Raw genomic sequence first — 10,485 nt, 5'->3', positions numbered from 1 at the left:
TTTTTCCATCTACCTTGTTTGTGTGGATAGGGAAATCAATTCGTTTTTTTACTTAGTCTGCTGGCCGCTAGAATGCTATTTACCCCCGATACAGAGGGATGATTAAAAATGTTTCACAGAGAAGTGCTGTATGACCACATAAAAAAAAGTACCACCAAATTGCAAAGCATTCAATATTTTACTTTATATAGGAATGTAATTTTCATCCATTCTCGTGACTTTTTCACAGTCCCCTAATTTGCTTATGTACAGCGTTAAGATTCCTCTTTCTTGGCTAAATTTGGCTGTTGTGGTTGAGTCTCGATGCATATATGAAGGAGCTAGGGGGAAGTTATTCAACACACTGTGATTCTCTGGGATTTGGAAAACTTCCTTCTAATACTTTCCAGATGCTCCATGCTGACAATATCATAGCAAATCATTATCAACAGGTAAGAAATATATCTCTTTGTTGGTATAACATTTTGTGCTCATTTAAAAGCTTAACTGAACAAGCTGCAGATAAAGACTGATTGGTTACTATGCATAGCTGCTCCAGTTTTATTAACCCCCCCATTATGTTTTTAAATGACTAAATTACTTAATCGTGTCAATTTTATATATGATGTACTATATAATTTGCCAAAATATTATACTGATATAATAAAAGCACTTTGGGCATGAAAAGTAACATCTAAATCGGTAATGCATATACTGCCTACTAAATTATGTACAGCCCAAACTTTTTTAATTTTTGATAAAGGAACAGTTAAAGTATATGTATAACCATTTTTTTGTGTAGTTTTGGAAAGACTAGGAAGGGGTTTAACCACTTCAATACCCCCCTTTTTTTTTTTTTTACCCCCTTCTTGCCCAGGCATATTTTCAGCTTTCAGAGCTGTTGCACTTGGAATTACAATTGCGCGGTCATGCAACGCTGTACACAAACTAAATTTTTGTCATTTTGTTCTCACAGATAGAGCTTTCTTTTGGTGATATTTTATCACCACTGTTTTTTTTTTTTTTTTTAATTTTTTGCTAAATAAACAAAAAAAGACTGAAAATTTTGAAACAATAAATAATTGTTCTTTGTAAATGTAGCCCAAAATTTATTCTGCTACATTTCTTAGGTGAAAATAACCCAAATCAGTGTATACTATTTAGTTTGTGTGAAAGTTTATAGAGTCCACAAACTATGGTGTGTGTGTGTATATATATGTATGTATATATATATATATATATATATATATATATATATATATATATATATATATATATATATATATATAATGAAAATGTATCAATCCTGATGTACTGACGGTCTAATTTCTTGAAGCCCTAAAATGCTAGGACAGTACAAATATCCCCCAAATGACTCCTTTTTGGAAAGTAGACAGTCCAAGGTATTTAGTAAGAGGCATGGCAAGTTTTTTGAAGTTGTAATTTTTTTACATAATGTTTTTGTAAATTTTTTTTTTTTTTTTTTTTTTTTTGACACATTATGTTTGCTTATAGCAGTGCATTGCATTGCTATAAGCAAGCACTTTACTGAATTCAACTGATTCATTCAGTAAAGTAATTTGCACTGCCACGTGATCAGCGCTTTCTGAGAGGACGTCATATGACTTCCATTCAGGATAACGAAACCACCGCCCTGCCGTCATTTTGCTATTGGCCGGGCAGAACTGGTTAAACTCCTATCAGGATATTTTATACTGTCTGTGTCCTGTTGGGGATTATCTCCTTCACTTCCTGTCTTGGTGATACAACAGACATTATCAGTTCTCTCTCTAAAGTCAGAGAAATTCCAATCTTGGATGGTTTTCACCAGCACATTTGTCCTCAGCACTTGCTGTCAACTGATGATCTCAACTCTAAAATTTAGGATTTCCATCTACTCAGCAGGGACAAAGACTACAACAAGGCCCAACCCTTCCGCACACTATCACAAACGAAAAAAGAAAGGTTTTGCTTTTAAACACACTTTAAAACCCCTGTCTCTGTCCATTTTTTTTTCTTTGCTACCTGTGTCCCATTGGTGAAATTTCCCTTCCCTATCCCAGAGACACAACAGAGAGTGCGAGGAAATCTCTCAAAAGTGAGGTGATTTCCCAATCGCATGGGCCAAGCATACAGTATGTTCACTTTAAATGATAATTGTGTAGGTTTACCGATAAAAGATATTATAGGTTTACCTATAAAAGATTTGTATGTGCCTCCATTGATCTGAAGATGGGTGCCTCCAGTGTGGCAGGAGTGTAAAAATGTTGATGTCACTTCAGGTTCAATTTTAGACATTATAAGTCCAGAGTATATTTATATTAAACAAGGTATAGATATTCTGGCATAGCACCCTCCTGTGGTTAGGCTGCTAGGTTAGCGTGATAGTAAAGTCAAATTTTTTTAAATTTAGAAATAGCAAACATGATACTTCCCTGCTCTGTGCAGTGGTTTTGCACAGAGCAACCCAGATCTTCCTCTTCTCGGGTTCCTCGCCGGTGCTCCTGGCCTCTTCCTCCTGCTGAGTGCCCCTACAGCAAGCAGCTTGCTATGGGGGCACCAGAGCTGAGCTGCAGCTCCCTGTGTCCATTCAGACACAGAGTAGCAATTCAAACCTGCCCCCTCTCTCCTCATTGGCTCACTGACTTTGAATGACAGCAGTGAGAGCCAATGTCATCTGCTGCTGTCTCAGCCAATGAGGAGGGAGAGTCCCGGGCAGCCGAGTCTCTTGTGCAACATCCCTGGATTGAGATGGGACTCAGGTAAGTATTAGGGGGGCTGTGGGGAGTTGCTGCACACTGAAGGTTTTTTTTATCTTAATGCATAGAATGCATTAAGATAAAAAAACCCTTCTGACTTAACCACCTTAAATTTAGTTCTTGGCTTCACTGTAGTGAGTGAAGCAGTAATTGATTGATTGTTTTTGTCTGTTCAGAGTTTCCTGAGCTGAGTGTTTGATTTCTCTCACCTGCCTCTCGAAGAAGCTTCCAGAATACAGGGCAGAAAGATTCAAATAGCCAGCATGAATATTTATCGTGCTCCAGTCAGTCCCTGGAAGGTGGCACCCAGAAGGTGGCTAGGGAGGTGATAAATGTTTAGGAAGCCCTGTCAAAGGGTTCTTTCCTATTCCAGTCTCCTGGGGGCTGTTGTCCCCGGGAGATAGACAGAGAGACAAGAAATTGCAGTCTGGGCCTCAGTAGTTGCTGGGCTGAGGACCTGCAGAAGATTGCTAGAGGATGAATTGCTGGAGGGCACTATTCTGAAGTCCTGGTCTGGAGAAGAATCTTTATCTCCCTCACTGAGTAACTACTGGTGGATGAGGGGTGACCTTGCTTGGGGACTATTAGTTGTGCAAGTGCCAGAGGTTGCTATATTGATTGTGACTGCTACTATAGGGTCCTAGATATACAGCCCATTCTCTGTTATCTCCAGGAAAAGCTGCTATTAGAAGATTACAGAGAAGTTTGTCCTCCTATTATTTGCTAACGTATTAGAGTATCCTGTGACCCTAAACCCTTGCTTCCAGGTTTTTTCAAAAATAAATTCTAAAAAGACATCCCCTAGACTGAGCCTGTGTTGTTGGTGTGCACTGAACCTTGCTTGTGACTGGCAGCCTATGTACTATTGTGGAAGACCTGGGTATATATATTCTCAGTGACCCTTCAGGGGTATGGTTGCACATAGAGCTGTCTTGTCATCTAATCTATTAGAATGAAGCTACTAGATGCCTCATTTTACTCAAAATGAAATTAAACCCTCCCCTCCTTTACAGCAAAGGTCATCTAGGCCTCTGCTTGATCTGCAGTTGTCATGGTGAAACATACTGTATGTGATCAGTAATGACACCAGCCGTTTGATGGCTTGACAGTTTGGTTGAAAACACAAGCAACCATGATGTTTATCATTCGCTGCATGCTTTGAATGTAAGTTTAGGTCTGCTTTAACGTGGAGAAATAGTTTGAACAGCAAGATTATATGTGTCTGCTATTGCTATGTCTGTGAAGATGTGGATAAATCCAAAGCATAATTAAACCCAACCGCTAAAATCTTATTAGGCTTTAACACACTAATGTCATTTCAAGTATTATGTTCCATATTTTAAAAACTGTAGCTTTATTTATTTATTTTTTTTTTTAAATAAAGCCTGGTAATCCTACCATTTAGGTCTTTGTCCAGGAACTTCCTGTTATAGGGTGACAACACTCTGTATAGGGGAAAACAAGCGGGAAGGTATAGGCTTTTTGTTAAGCCTAGTTTTATGTAGAAGAAGACAATCTTTCACTTACAGTACGGTAAAGAACAATGAGAATAGGAGATAGTTCTTGAACTTCTCTGACTGTTGGGCTGTAAGTTGTTATGTAATCAGCACTGGCCCACTGGACCCACCTAAGAAGAAAAGTGTCAACATCCACAGCAGCTTGGAAAGCCTCAGAATGAAAACTTAGGTCTAGCACACATGGGCCGAATATCGGGTGGTATCGATTCCATGGAAACCGTCCAACGTTCGGCCAGTGTCTATGGCAGCTGGTCCCACAGGAGCCGGCCTGTCAAAAGGGCATAACCCAAAAAAGTCTGCCGATCAGCATTCGATCAATGCTGTCAGCCAGCCAGGGTGTTCAGGCGGGCAGCGGCATCCCCCTGTCAGAACACAATAACACAGCAGGGGAGATCGCTGTACTAACATTGGATAGTTAGTACAGCGGCCCCTCCTGAGCTCTTCAGTTTTTTTTCAGCCCACTGGGCTTTACGCTATAGTGACACAACTGCACAGGGGCCTCTAAACACTACCTACACATAATGTGCCCAAACAGCGACGGCTGTCGGTTTTGTACTCTGCACAAATCAATGGCTGGCGTTGCTGTTGTTCACACGTAACCTCTCATCTGAGTGGTTACATGCGAATAGACCCTCCCACCGAGCCCAGATGTAGACAGTGAGCATCCAGGGTCAGCATTTCTGTGGAGTCCTGGCTGTACACAAACTGTCTGCAGCTAATTTGCCAGCTTGTATGCAACCATAGAGTGTTGCTGCTACCTTGCTTGTCCTTATGAATGTAGCTTTACTGTGTGAGTTACTAGACAGTGCATTTCAGGGCTGCTCATTTCTCAAGCCTAAGATCTCGTTCACACGGGGCATACTACAGCATAGCCCCTGCAAGGCTGTGTTTACCCACGCAGGAATGCAGTGGTGTTCTGTTCGTTCCTGCACAGGCAGTCCCACTGATGTCAATAGGGATGCAGTGGCTACATAGGCACATCCGCTGCTCATTACTGCGGGTCCCCAAACACAGACAGTGTAAGTTCGGAGACATTCACCCACACAGATGTCAAATCAGGAGTAGCAGCTTTGTCTGTGTAGCCGCTGCATCCCAACTGACATGAATGGGACTGCTTGCACAGGGATGTACAGAACACCTATTTATCCCCATGCAGATAAACGGCCTCGCACAGAAATACACCACATGAGGCCTAATGGGTGGATGTGCTAGACAGATTTAAATACTAATGCATGTTCACACTGATTTGACATGGAAGTTGCACGACTTTAGATGTGACTTTGCCCTGCGACTTGTCCGGCTTCCATGCGACTTCAGTGAACAGGATCCGACTCTGATCTGACTTTAAGATGATTGCAACTTGTCCTTTGACCAATCAAAACCATTCCTTTGCTTCTGGTATGGATGAAACCTCACGCCAAATATATAGAAGAATTAAGAAAATAGCGTGGTTCCCCCCCCACATCATATCAAACCCTTCAGTCTGGTATGGATTTTGAGGGGAAATCCCACGCCAAAAAAAAAAAAAACGCCATGGGGTCCCCCCAAAATCAATACCAGACCCTTATCCAAACATGCAGCCCAGCAGGTCAGGATCTGGATCCCACACAAGCCACAATGTGTCCAAAGCACATTGTCCTCATGTTGATGGGGACAATGGCCTCTTCCCCACAACCCTGGTCAGTGGTTGTGGGGGTCTGCAGGCAGGGGGACTTATCGGAAATTGGAAGGCCTATTTAAGAAAGGGGGCCCCTGGATCCCAGCCCCCCATGTGAATAAGAATGGGCACATTGTACCCCTACTCATTTACCCAAAAAAAAAAGCATTGTAGTGTTACAAAAAACAAGGGTTTTTGACAAGTCCTTTATTAAAAATGAAGAACATCCATATTGTAGTTCCGTGTCTTTTTTATCTGATACCGCCTCCGGTGTCTTCTTTTTCCAGTTCCGCCACCGATGTCTTCTTTATCCGGTCTTCTCCCTTCGCTGATGTCTTCTCCCTCTCCTGATGTCTTCTCCCTGGGGGAACCCCATGCCAAAGTTAAAAAAAACAAAACGGCGTGATGTTCCCCTTCAAGAACCATACCAGATTTAAAGGGCCTGGTATGGTCTTGGGGGGGGACCCCACACCTTCTTTTTTTTTTTATTTTGATGTGGGGTTCCCCTTCAAGATCCTCAGAGCACAAGTCACATGCCCACAATTCAGATCAGTTAAGATGATGATCTGATTTGGATGCGACTTACATTCAAATCAATGGGCTGAAATTGTGCCCAAGTCAGACCAAAGTAGTGCAGGAGCCTTTTTCAAAGTTAGACCAACACAACAGAAAAAAGGGTGTTACCGGTTCAGGCAGATCAGTTTGGAATGAACCTCTCCTCTTGTTTGGAAGCCACAGGTGCTGGCAATGCATATAGCAATAAAATTCAAGAAAAATTCTGGACAGCCGCACTCCAAGAAATAAACTTTATTTGTCAAAAGTAATCAAAAAAGTACATGCCACAGCAGAACGGACAGAAGACTGACGCGTGTCACACTATCAAACAGTGCTTAATCAAAGCTTGATTAAGCACTGTTTGATAGTGTGACACGCGTCAGCTCTTCTGTCTGTTCTGCTGTGGCATGTACTTTTTTTATTCCTTTTGACAAATAAAGGCTATTTCTTGGAGTGCGGCTGTCCAGAATTTTTCTCGAATTTTATTTAGACCAACACAAGTCGGACCAGTTAAGACAGCTCTCATAGGGAATTATCGATTTTGACATGTCACGCGACTTGTGCTCGCCAAATCGGAGCTCATGTCAGACTAGTGTGAACCAGCCCTCAATGATGGAGGAGTGGGAGTACAGGTGGGTTCAGGAACATGGTAACTAACATGAAGCATTCACACAATAATGTCTTGTATCTCCAGTAAAATATAATTCTAAGGGAATAGTTAGCAAAACCGAAATATATGTATAATTTAAAAAAAAGGTTTATTGTGTTGAAATGATAAATTAAAAAAGTATACTAATCTCCATATCTAAGTAGTAGGTTAAAATAAACTTCATAAAAGCCGGTAGTGTCGATGATTAACCAGAACAGGAGGATGTGGCAGCAGTGATCCAGAAATGCTATAGATACAATGTAACCATAATAGCTATACAGAGTAAGAGGTAACTTTTAGGCCCCTTTCACACGGGCATCATAATTTGCTATTTATTTTTGTGGAGCATCTGATGGTGTTTTTATAAATAGTTAGATGCTGCATAATCTGGAAGCAAAACATGTTAAAGTGGTTGTAAACCTCAGACATGAAATATGAACAAAGCATATCTCTCTATGGTGTGTACTTTGCTCAATTAAGAGCACTAAGTATGGGGGCGTGGTCAAGATGGCGACCAGATAGGACGTCTGGGATAGAGCTCCGCACACTGCAGGCCTTCAAATCCATTCGTTTGTGGACTAATAACAGTTTTTACTGCCCCCTGGGGTTGTGGCTGAGACCGGGCACAGAGGCGGGGAAAGCTGGAGCCGGATGATGGTGGCAATTCGGCTCCCGGGTGACACTGCCGGACAAGGAATCTGAGGGAGCTCCGCCGCCCCTTACTGCATCCATAGGAATCCTACCTTAAACCCGAGAGATTCCTCTAAAAACTGACCTGGGGTGGCGGTGCTCTGTTACCGGCGGCGGAGTGGAGGAGAATCGTAGGTGTGGACCGTCGGATGAAGCCGCTGTAAGCTCTCGGCCGGCTCGGGACGTTCCGCCATCTTGCGGCCTGTGCGGCCTCGCGATCCCCGGCCTCGGGTGCCGTGAACGGCCGTGGAGTGGCCGCATCGATCCATCCGCTGTGGCTGGCGCCGCTGGGAGGCAGGGGGAGGCCCGGAGCGGAAGAGAAGAGACATACACGCCGCCTCGGAGGCCCTCGGCCGGCTCATTAATCTAGAAGGGATCCGCCATTCTGAGGCCTACGAGGCACTCGCGATCCCCAGCCTCAGGTGCCGCGATCGGCGGAAGAGGGGCTGCTACACGCCCAGCGGAGGTGCCCTCCGGAGGGGAGAGGCGGAGGGACTAAAGACAAGACCTGCTGGAAGGTGAGAGAGACGGGGATATACGGAGGGCGGAGGATATATACTGTAAACTGGCTGCTGAGGGACCCTTACCTGTCACATAATACCTGGCAGACTGAAAACTGGGCATGCGAAGAAGAACCTGTGGCGCCCAGAAACAGAAACAAAAGGCCCCTAATACATCGCCACCAGCACAGGGCCCACGGGGAGTAGTGTGTTCAAACATGGCCTCGCAAACAGATCACACAGACACTCAGGCTGAGTCCTCCCAGATGGGAGAGGATCAGTTTCAAGCATTAATGCAGGCTATCACGGGATGTCAAACTACCCTAACTACCAAAATAGAGCAAATACAGTCAGAAATGGGCCTAATAAGAAGGGATATGGACAAATACAGAGACAGGCTGACGGAGGCTGAAAGGAGGGTAGGGGAGAATGAAGACGAAATCCGAGATCACGGCGCCTCCATTCGTATACTGCAAGTTAAAATGAAAATGCTGGAATCGCGTGCGGAAGATCAGGAAAACAGAAATCGCAGGAATAATCTGCGCTTGGTGGGACTTCCGGAAGGGGCGGAGGGAAGAGACCCGGAGGCTTACACGGAGCAGTTGCTGCGCAACCTTCTCCCGCAGGCACCATTCTCTGCACACTTTGCGGTGGAGCGAGCCCACAGAATGCCGTCAACTCGGGGCCCACCGGGAACACCTCCACGCACCTTCATATTTCGTTTATTGAACTTTAGAGATAGAGATCTGATCTTAAGGGAGGCACGGAAAGTGGGAGAGCTGCGCACTGAGAATGCAAAGATAATGCTATTTCCTGACTACTCCGTGGAAGCACAGAGGCAACGCAGGACGTTCGATCAGGTCAAGGCCCAAATGCGCGTTAAGGGACTAAAATACAGCATGTTATTCCCTGCACGACTCAGGGTAGTGGATGGCGAAACTACTAAATTCTTCACCTCCCCGGAGGAAGCAGCCAGATGGCTTGAATCCCTGCCACGCAATCACTGATACGGCATATGGAGTGCGCCAAGCCTAACCCTCCATCTACCTGGTGATGACCGGTGATAAGACTTACAGTTTGCTATCTCTAATAATCCCCACCTCTATTGGTAAATGACACGCTGTCCGGGCACTATGGCATACATGAATCCTGAGGGGCCTGATTATCTGGGGGGAGTATTGCCGAACAGCTAACCAGGCAATAGGGGATGGATACTTGCTTTGCTGAACAGTCCTGTGTCGAGGGAATGGGGGGGATCGATGGGGGTGCGTTAAATATGGACTGCTGGAATGTATTCCCCCCCCCCCCTTTTTTTTTTTTTTTTTTGTCCTAGGGCTCCTCTCTCCCCCCTAAAGGGACTACTCGGATGTTGGCAGTCCTGACAGACGGTATGGACTCATGGAACTTTGTTGCTGTATTTACTGACTCCAGGGCTGATGGGAAGAAAAGAGAAAAGGGGAGAATGCGAGACATAGTGCCCCACATAACCAATATTCATCCTGTTATTGGAGATGGGTGGTGGAGGGAAGGGTTAATGGTGGAATTCTGTTAAGTGGTCTGACTCTTCAAGAGGATGCTAAGTGACTGCTTCTATTGATTAACCAACTTTCTTTTACTTTTTACAGGTTTATAGAAACTACCATAGTTTGTAACTAAGATTGTACCCTTAGAAATATCTAAGTGCTAATGGCTGCTCTAGCGCAGACAGGTTGCTCAGGTCCACATGGAAGGGAGGGGGCCCTGGATATGGGGGATACTTCTCCTTTTTGTTTTGGTTTCCTTCTCCGGGTTTTTCCTTCCTTTTTTATAAGGAATCTTTATTTTACCCTCCCCTTCTCGTTATTTATTATCAGCATAGGCCTGCAGATGCAGTGAGTAGTGCGGTCTCTGATCTCACGCTAAGATAATTAAGTCCTAGGTGTGCCAACTGCTACACACCGCCCCCTAGGAGGTTCCTCCTGTTTATTTTCTTTTATTTTGCTTGTTATGGGTACTCAAACACCCCGAGGTTTAATTAATGGGGTGTGGGGAGGGATGGGAGGGACGTTTTGTTTAGGTTGTTTAAAGTTAATTTTTGTTCTTTGTTTTTCGCTTCATAATTTAAGGGAAATCTCCTATAGATGGCTTGACAATAGCAAAGGCATAGGATACATACTTCAGGCTGCCAGACTGGTCTTTG

The 10,485-nt window shown here is 44.1% G+C and overlaps 1 protein-coding gene across 1 annotated transcript in view; it reads left to right on the top strand.

Moving 5' to 3' along the window:
• The first annotated feature begins 302 nt into the window (after positions 1 to 302).
• Positions 303 to 10,485, top strand: part of TM4SF19 (transmembrane 4 L six family member 19) — a 46,914-nt gene continuing 36,731 nt past the window's right edge. Inside the window, exon 1 of the mRNA XM_073628890.1 lies at positions 303 to 431. The gene's annotated coding sequence lies outside the window, so the exon portion shown is untranslated. The remainder of the gene's footprint in view (positions 432 to 10,485) is intronic.

This window comes from Aquarana catesbeiana, linkage group LG04 (assembly GCF_042186555.1).
Source record: "Aquarana catesbeiana isolate 2022-GZ linkage group LG04, ASM4218655v1, whole genome shotgun sequence".
In the NCBI taxonomy this organism is placed as follows: Eukaryota; Metazoa; Chordata; class Amphibia; order Anura; family Ranidae; genus Aquarana; species Aquarana catesbeiana.
This window is presented reverse-complemented; position numbering and strand designations above follow the sequence as displayed.